The following is a 7,768-nucleotide window of genomic DNA, read 5'->3' on the forward strand; positions in this document are numbered from 1 at the left end:
GTGCAGTTTTCCACTTACAAGTATTTTAAGCGTGATATTCACTGTTTGCTCTGACAATGAGACACAGAAAGCAATAATTTCTGGTTTATCAGTAATCTCTAGGATACGTTTGCCCTTTACAAATATTGTAGTTTTCTGTTGCCAAACAGGAAAAAAAAAAAAAAAAGGAAAAATAATCTTATTTTTAAAATATTGGATTTCAAAACGAATGTGAACTTAATGTATAACTGGATTGAATTCACGCTGCTGAAATAGGACAGGCTTAACCAGAATAGTTCCCAGGAAATGTTTTAAAGCACCAGGACTTGTATTAATAGGCTGTACTAAATTTAACCAGTTCTTTACTATAAAGATGCCTGTCATCTCAGGCTTTAAAAAAAAATCTGAAATGCAATTCTTTTCTTTGATATTTCCGGTTGCTTCACCACTGCCTGTTTAGGTCGTTCCCTCCACCCACAGCCCCTCTGCAGTTGCTGACAACGCTGGGTATTGCACATCTGCACTCTGCGTATCTCCCTCTGGCACTGGGGAGGAAATCTTAATCCCTCTTTCCCCCTGTAATCTCTCCTCCTAAAGAGGCAGATCAGTAACAAAGGAGCTGCCCTTCTCGTAAAACTGCCTGAATATCAAAATGGTTTAATCTTCTACTAGGGAAAGCCAGAGAGTCTCACCGCGTGCCTTACTTTCTACTGCACTTTGATCCTTTGTGTAAGTTACTAAAATTCAGCATTTCAGATTCGCGACCTTTGAATACCTGAACAATCCATTAGCTCCTTCAAAACGGTGCAGAGAAAAAAAGGCTGGAACATTTTATTATGTTTTTATTTGATTATATACTTCTCCTCTGTCTTTTGTTTAAAATCCACGTAACACTCAACAGCGTCAAGATAAGAAAACATTTTTTCCTTCTCAGGCCCCAGAGCAAGTGTCTACACGAACACTAGCACTGGGATACATTTTATATGAAGTGATTCCTATTCTAGTCAAATAGTTCCTATATGACCTAGGTGAATAAGTATTCGTATCTCACAAAGCCCCGCACAAACACAGTAAGGAGAATCTGATCTGTATAAACAAAACCTGGGAAGGGAGGAACGTGAGGAGAGGAACGCTGCAAGGAAGGATGCGTACAAATGGCCACAGGAAGCCTGATCAGAGACCTGGGTGTCTGACAGGAGGTACAGGAAGCCCCGCACAAACACAGTAAGGAGATCAGAGACCTGGGTGTCTGACAGGAGGTACAGTCAGGGAGCCTGAGGGAAAAAATACAAGAAATGGGACAAATGTAGAGCGATCCTTTCCCTAGCCTACCTTCCCAGCTTCTGACAGCCGATGATTTATGGACTTCTCGAGCAAGAAGTTTCCTCAGGAGCCCCTTGCTTATTAACCATTCACAAACCTACCCTCGGTCCGATTCTTTTATTGACTTCCAGACACATCCATCAGAAATTAGTTTCCTGCTTTAATTGCAGCGTGTGAAATAATATTTCTTCTTGGTTTTAAACATCTAATGCTTTATTTGGGTAGCATTTGATCTTGCATTAGGAGAAACAGTGAATTGCTCCCTCTTCACCTACTCCCCTACGTTCATAACTGTGGAGACATCTATTCTACTTAGAGTTGTCACCTTTTTCCAATCAGAAGAGCCCTAACCTCTTTACTTTCACCTCAGGTGGCTGCACGGCACACTATTTAGAAGTTCTCACCTCTTTCTTCAGCCTTTCCAGTTCTGCTGTATCCCTTCTCCGGCACCAGCGTCAGGACTGCCTGCAGAGTCAAGGCAGAGGTGCACAGATGCGCGCACGGCGGTGCCAGCTGCAGCACCCGCTGCTCAACTCCCCCCTAGGAAGGAAGAGGAATTCTTGCAAGGAAAATCAGCCTGAAATCATCCCGCACCACCCTTTTTCCAACCAAAGCAACCACTCTCTTCCACCACGATCACGGTATTACCAGAGAAATTTAGGATTTCAGGGAAAATTAATTACGATTCTTCTTTAGATGATCCGATAAAAGCTTGCTTGCATTTTGAAGTTAGGGATGGTGTTTCAGCATAAGGGCAAGTGAAAATATTTAGGTGTCCATGCCTCACAGTTTCCACGCAAAGTCCATGGGATTTGGTATCAAGAAGTTCATCCTTTAAATTTGTTTGAATTTTCACTACACTTTTCATAAAGGAAAACATTGGCAGCTGTGTTAAAGAAGAAAAAATACACCTACAAAATGTACCAATTGAACCCAGACCCTCTTTTCTATAGGACTGGCAAGGGGCTCAGATTCCAGCAAATCGAACGCTATAGGCAAGATGGCTGAAAAATGAGGCAGGGCAAAAATTATCTACTACACTTATATTAGGACCTACAAAGTATTATTTAATGGTTATTTAGAAAACAGAAGTTACAGTGGGCAGCTACTCAGAGTTCTGTTTTCTGTTCAGGCATAAGAGTGATGAGAGGAGTCCAATTCCCAGAAACTTGGTGGTTTGGGCTAGGCCATTTTATAGGTAGTTCGGTTGTTCCCCCCCACCAAGGGTAATAAATATTATGTGAAAAGATTTTAATAGCAATGAGGGCAAATGAAGACTCCATCTTCTCAGATTTAATATCCTCCCTCCCCCCCTGCCCCCCCATTATCCCTTTTCAACTTTCCACTTGGATTATATTTTCTTATCACATCCTGCTACCTCCAGCAATGCCTTTAAGCTTTTATTCATTTTAAGGACAGGAATCCATGCTTTTTTATGTTAATGTAGGGCCTCAGGAGCTCATCCACACGACCGCTGTTCCTTTTCACGTGCTCCCAGAGGCTGACAGGCAACCCCAAATGAAACTCATTTCCTCCTTACCCTGCGGATGAGGAGAAGCAGCAGGTCCCAAAGACGGAGTTTGCCTTCGTAGCAGTAAGTACAAAGTCGCTATGGCTGTCTCATTCTACCACGAGACGTTTATTTATGGGCATGTACTTTATTTGGACTTTTTAATGATGGGAGAAACGGGGATAGGGAGAAGACCTGTTTAAACCTGTATCGATTTAGCACTCCCCTTTCCTCTGTTTTCTTTCTCTATGGCTGCAATAGGCAGTTCTGGAGACAAACTACCTGCCCTGCACTTCCCGTAGACAGAAGTTACAGTTTAACACTCTGCCTATAAAGCGGTCCCTATTAAGAAACACCCTCCCAAAAAACTAGGGACTGTAAAGTCTCAGACTTCCCTAGTGCAAGTGCATGGCCTTCTGATATTCAATTGTATCATCTCCATCTGCTGGCCAGGAGAAATTTTAGCTGGAGCACAGAACTGGTGATGTATAACTACTGCGTCCACACACTTCTTCATGCTAACCGTTGATAAAGCCCCATTCTAGCAGTTTCGGGGGATTTGGTGTTTAATGAGTTTGGGTTTTTTTTTCCTTCCCCCTCTGCCCTCCCCCAGGAATACCATCTCCTAAACAGACAAAACTCCACAGTAAAAACGTCTCTTGGTATTTTATTCTCAGATATTTAAAAATGGTGATGTTGCACAATTTTACTTCAAGTAATTCAGGCAACGTCAACTTCCCCAATTCACGGTATTGCGTTATGATTATATTTTTCACAGGTCCGAGTACAAAATGTGAGTTTTATTCCAAGCTTTTTTGGTTGGAAAATTAGCATTAGTTTTTAAGATAGTATATGAACTGAATATTAAACCTCTTAATTTACATCAAATCCTATCACCTCAAGATAGGAACCACGCAGTTATTGAAGAACAATGTTTTGTTAACAGCACATATTACATGAAAAACCGTAATTCAGATATATTTAAATACAACTTTCTGTTGCTACTAAGGAAAGGAGCAGTCTCACATTTAATGCAGAAGTAGTAAGTTGAAGAAATATCCCCTTTTTTTCCTCCTTCCCCACCCTCAAAAGACACCAGCCATCTGCAAAAGGTAGCAGCCAGTGGTAATGGTGTTGGCAAAATGAGAGACAAGTAACAACTTTCTGAGCAAAACTGACGGAAGTTGAACTTGTAATTCCTGTCAGTCGCTGCTGACTCAGGAATACTCCACTACCCACCCCTGGGTAATGGTCCCCCTGAGAAGTGTTTGCCAGCGAGCATCATTCCCAGTTTTCTGGAAGAAAATTCCAAAATTCCATTTCAACAACCAGTATTTCTCATGTGGTGCCTCAGGAGAGCTTTGAACTTCCTCTGCTGGGAGCAACACATGACACCACATCCTCCAAAAAACCCCAAGCCCTTAAGGCATTCACCGCTTACTGTTAAATTTACTGTTAAACTTTCAGTATCTATTGCTAAATAAGTAAAACTCCACTACAGTACTTGTGTGCATCTAGTGTTTTATTAGCTTAAGCTATTCTTAAGCCAGGAGTGGTACCAGCACTAAACTCAAAAGACGTTTTGATTTCACGGTTTAGCAGCTACAAAATTCCCTGCATCTGAAGCGAGGTCACGGGCAGCCTCTTGAGTGAGAAAGCAAAATCATAAAAATCAAAACTGACTTGACCGTACTAGGTCCTACCGTACCTTCTTGAAAACATACGGAGAAAATTACATCACTGGTCTGAACTGGAATGACAGGAACAGATCTGACAGAGGCTGTAGTAACAGGCTCCTCGGAGTGGAAATTGCCATTTCTTGTCTCCACACCGAGGGGGCGAATTGCACACTAACTCCAGCCTTGCAAGAACACTTGAAGATCTTCATCCCAGGCTGCAATTCCCAAGCTGAGAGGCTGTTTGGTTTCTTCTCTATCATGTAACTAGAAAGATCAGAGTCAATTCTGCAAGCAAAATCTGTGAACACGTAACAAATGTAAAGACCAAACATTTGGGCCTCAAGGGACATGAAGGAACGAGACGCCGCACCTTTCAAAAGCAAATACTCCAATACAGAAAAGTTCTAAAACTCAAGAGACAAAAATCTAGATTTCTACTGCAATAACCATGCTGTTACTGAGCGTAGCATTTGGTATTCAAAGCTATGAAACACACGGCTTTCTCACGTTCTGAATGGGTCTCCATTCCTCATCTCTCTCAAGTCAGAAAAGATGCGGAAGAAACCTTTTCCTGAACTAAAAGCAAACCAAATTTATGGCTTCTAGGGCTATAGCAGTGGGTAAGGTCTCCGGAATGAGGCTGCGGTGAAAGAGGAAATTTAATTCAGTAGGGGCAAAGAGGCACAAACTTGGTGTTACACCTGTTAACAGTGAGTGCAGTGCATTAATAGTAATTTAGTCTAGGGCTAACGTAAATCCGAGAGAAATCTAACTTGATGACAAAAGGAGGTCTCGACGGAGGTAGCTTACAGCCTCTGGAAATAAAAGCATCTGCTGAATTGCGCCTTTGAATGAGGATTAAATAGCAGGGAAATCACCTGTCTATGCGAAACGCCTCAAGAGTTAGTGAAATCTCCTTCAGAAGTGGCAGGGTGAGGCAGCAGGGGGACCTGTCTGACTTTTAGAGAAAGGGTTTTTTTTTATTGGTTGATTCTAGGAGTAGGGGAAAAAAAAAAAAAAAAGATTCCGTGAAATCAAAGCGTTTCCAATTAGCTGCAGTACAGTACAACTGCTGAGGCTGTTGAGTGAGCCATTGAACTGCCCCCAGCAAACGCCATCCCGAGCACCACCCTGAGGTACTACCAATTTCTTGTCTACCAGCACCAGCTCAGATGTTCTCACACACTTCCTTATGACAGAATCTGCCATCATCCAGACACGCCCGTTTCCCTCCTCTGAATAGGGCTGCAGACAGTAATTTATGTACGAACTTCGTTACAGATACCCCGTATTGGGTGAGATGAATCCTGTGACTTTTATCCAGTGTTGAGCCCATACCTCTGAAGCCTCAGCAGATGTTAAACTGTCCTGTGAGATGTCCTTTCTCAAAGCAAGACAAACATCTTCATGATAATCGAAAAAGGGAGAAGGACCTCTATTAGACAGAAGCTTCGATCCTGTTTATTGCTTCTTGGAAGACAACAAATGCGTTTCACAGAATTTAAGAGGCCATCAGGCCCCACGCAAGTAAGTACAATTGGCTAAGTGCGCAAGTAAGAGTGGACTGGATGATTAAATAGTAAGGGTTAAGGCTGCTCTGATGCATGGCCAAGTACTTAGAAGTTGGAAAAAAAAAAAAAATACAGAGGGGCAAATACCTGACTTTTGTATTATTTTCAATACCACCCTCATTGTATTCAGAAGACTCTGTGTACGCGTGCACCCCTGCAGACACCACCAAGGGAAAACCAAGGCTCCGGTTCAAGAGCCTAAGGCAGCTGCATACCCAGTACATACACATGCACACACAGAGTCATTAGGAAATTCGCCTTCCTTAATTCTTTATTTAATCAAAAATTCCAACTGTGCAACACATCTTACTCTCACACACATACTCCATACATGAGACTGGAAGAGCTGGGTGTGGAGAGGACAACTGGCGACATTTGGTGTAACAACCATCGCTCAGTGCTGCAGAATGGCAGCCCTCGCACTCAGCATTTCATACTTTGAAGCCTCTGCAGAGGAAAGGCGATGACAGAACACCACGGCAGCACACAAACCCCGTGTGGGAAACATGAAGCCTACAAGTCACTTTCTTACACAGATTTTGCACAGGATTCTGGGGGAGATCTTGTAGCCAAAGCCAGGCCATGGAGATTAGACATTTACCTGCATTAATATCGTTCAGGAGCAACCTAGAGCTGCAAACGAAAAGCAAGTGGTTTCACCCTCAGAACAGTAAAAACTGATGAGAGTTTAGTATTTTGTTGTTATGGAGTGCAACTTTGAATGCTTTTGCTTGGATGCCTAGGGTGGATTCGGTACCGCTTTGTTCTGCCAAAGCGGAGCACTGCTATTGTTTGCGGTGCTCTTTACGCCCCATTAGGTACATCTCTTACCAAATGCATCGGCTGAGCATTTTGATAAAGCATGATTGGAATTATTGTCAGGAAAAATGGTTGAAATAAAACCATCGCCCTGCCCATATTGGTACCACTGTTAGATTCCTTTAACTGCTTTCTAAGGATGACTTTTTATTGTTTGATAGCTGCAGATAAGGCTACTGTTCTACTATACTTTGTTTGGGCAAGAGTACTTCAGTCCTGTGGAGGATCAAAAATGGTTGACTGCTTAAAAATTCTGTACTCTGTAAGCATCAATTAAGGAACCTGAAAAGCTAAGATGAATGGTTCAGACAGCTTTTAAATAAATGTAGAGGGAGCGCAGAGTTTAGAAAGCCTGCGTGGCTTGAGAAAATGCTACAGAAGCTTTTGGATTAACCCCAAAAAGTTCATTGGGGACAGGTGAGATGAGAGCTCCAGGTACTCCCTGGAACCAACCTCTCTGTCAGGCTGGCAGCAAGCAGTGACCAACTTGGTGCCCTCTTCCTTGATAAAATGATTGTTAACGAGGTAGGAGGCAACTGCACAAAGTTGCTCTACACTGGCTCTGGCACACAGACCAACCCCATCTCCTTGTTCTATTTGTTTTCCTTTAAAAAAAAGTGGGGGGGGGGGGGGGGGGGGGGGAAGATGCAAGTTGGCTGATTAGGAGTGCAATTGGAATGCTGTGCTCTTACATGAGAGAGCACCAAAGTTGATGCTGTTTCAGGGAAGCACCAAAACATATTACTATTTTCTCCACACAGTGGTAATCCAAAGAAAGGAAAAGAAAACATTTTTAAGGCTGAAGCTATGAGAAAAAAGTTCAAAAAGCAAGCTGCAGGGAAAAACTTAAATGTTGTAGGTGGAGTGGAAATTCAAATACAGAATAC

This window comes from Egretta garzetta, unplaced genomic scaffold (genome assembly GCF_000687185.1).
Source record: "Egretta garzetta isolate BGI_Z169 unplaced genomic scaffold, ASM68718v1 scaffold257, whole genome shotgun sequence".
NCBI lineage: Eukaryota > Metazoa > Chordata > Aves > Pelecaniformes > Ardeidae > Egretta > Egretta garzetta.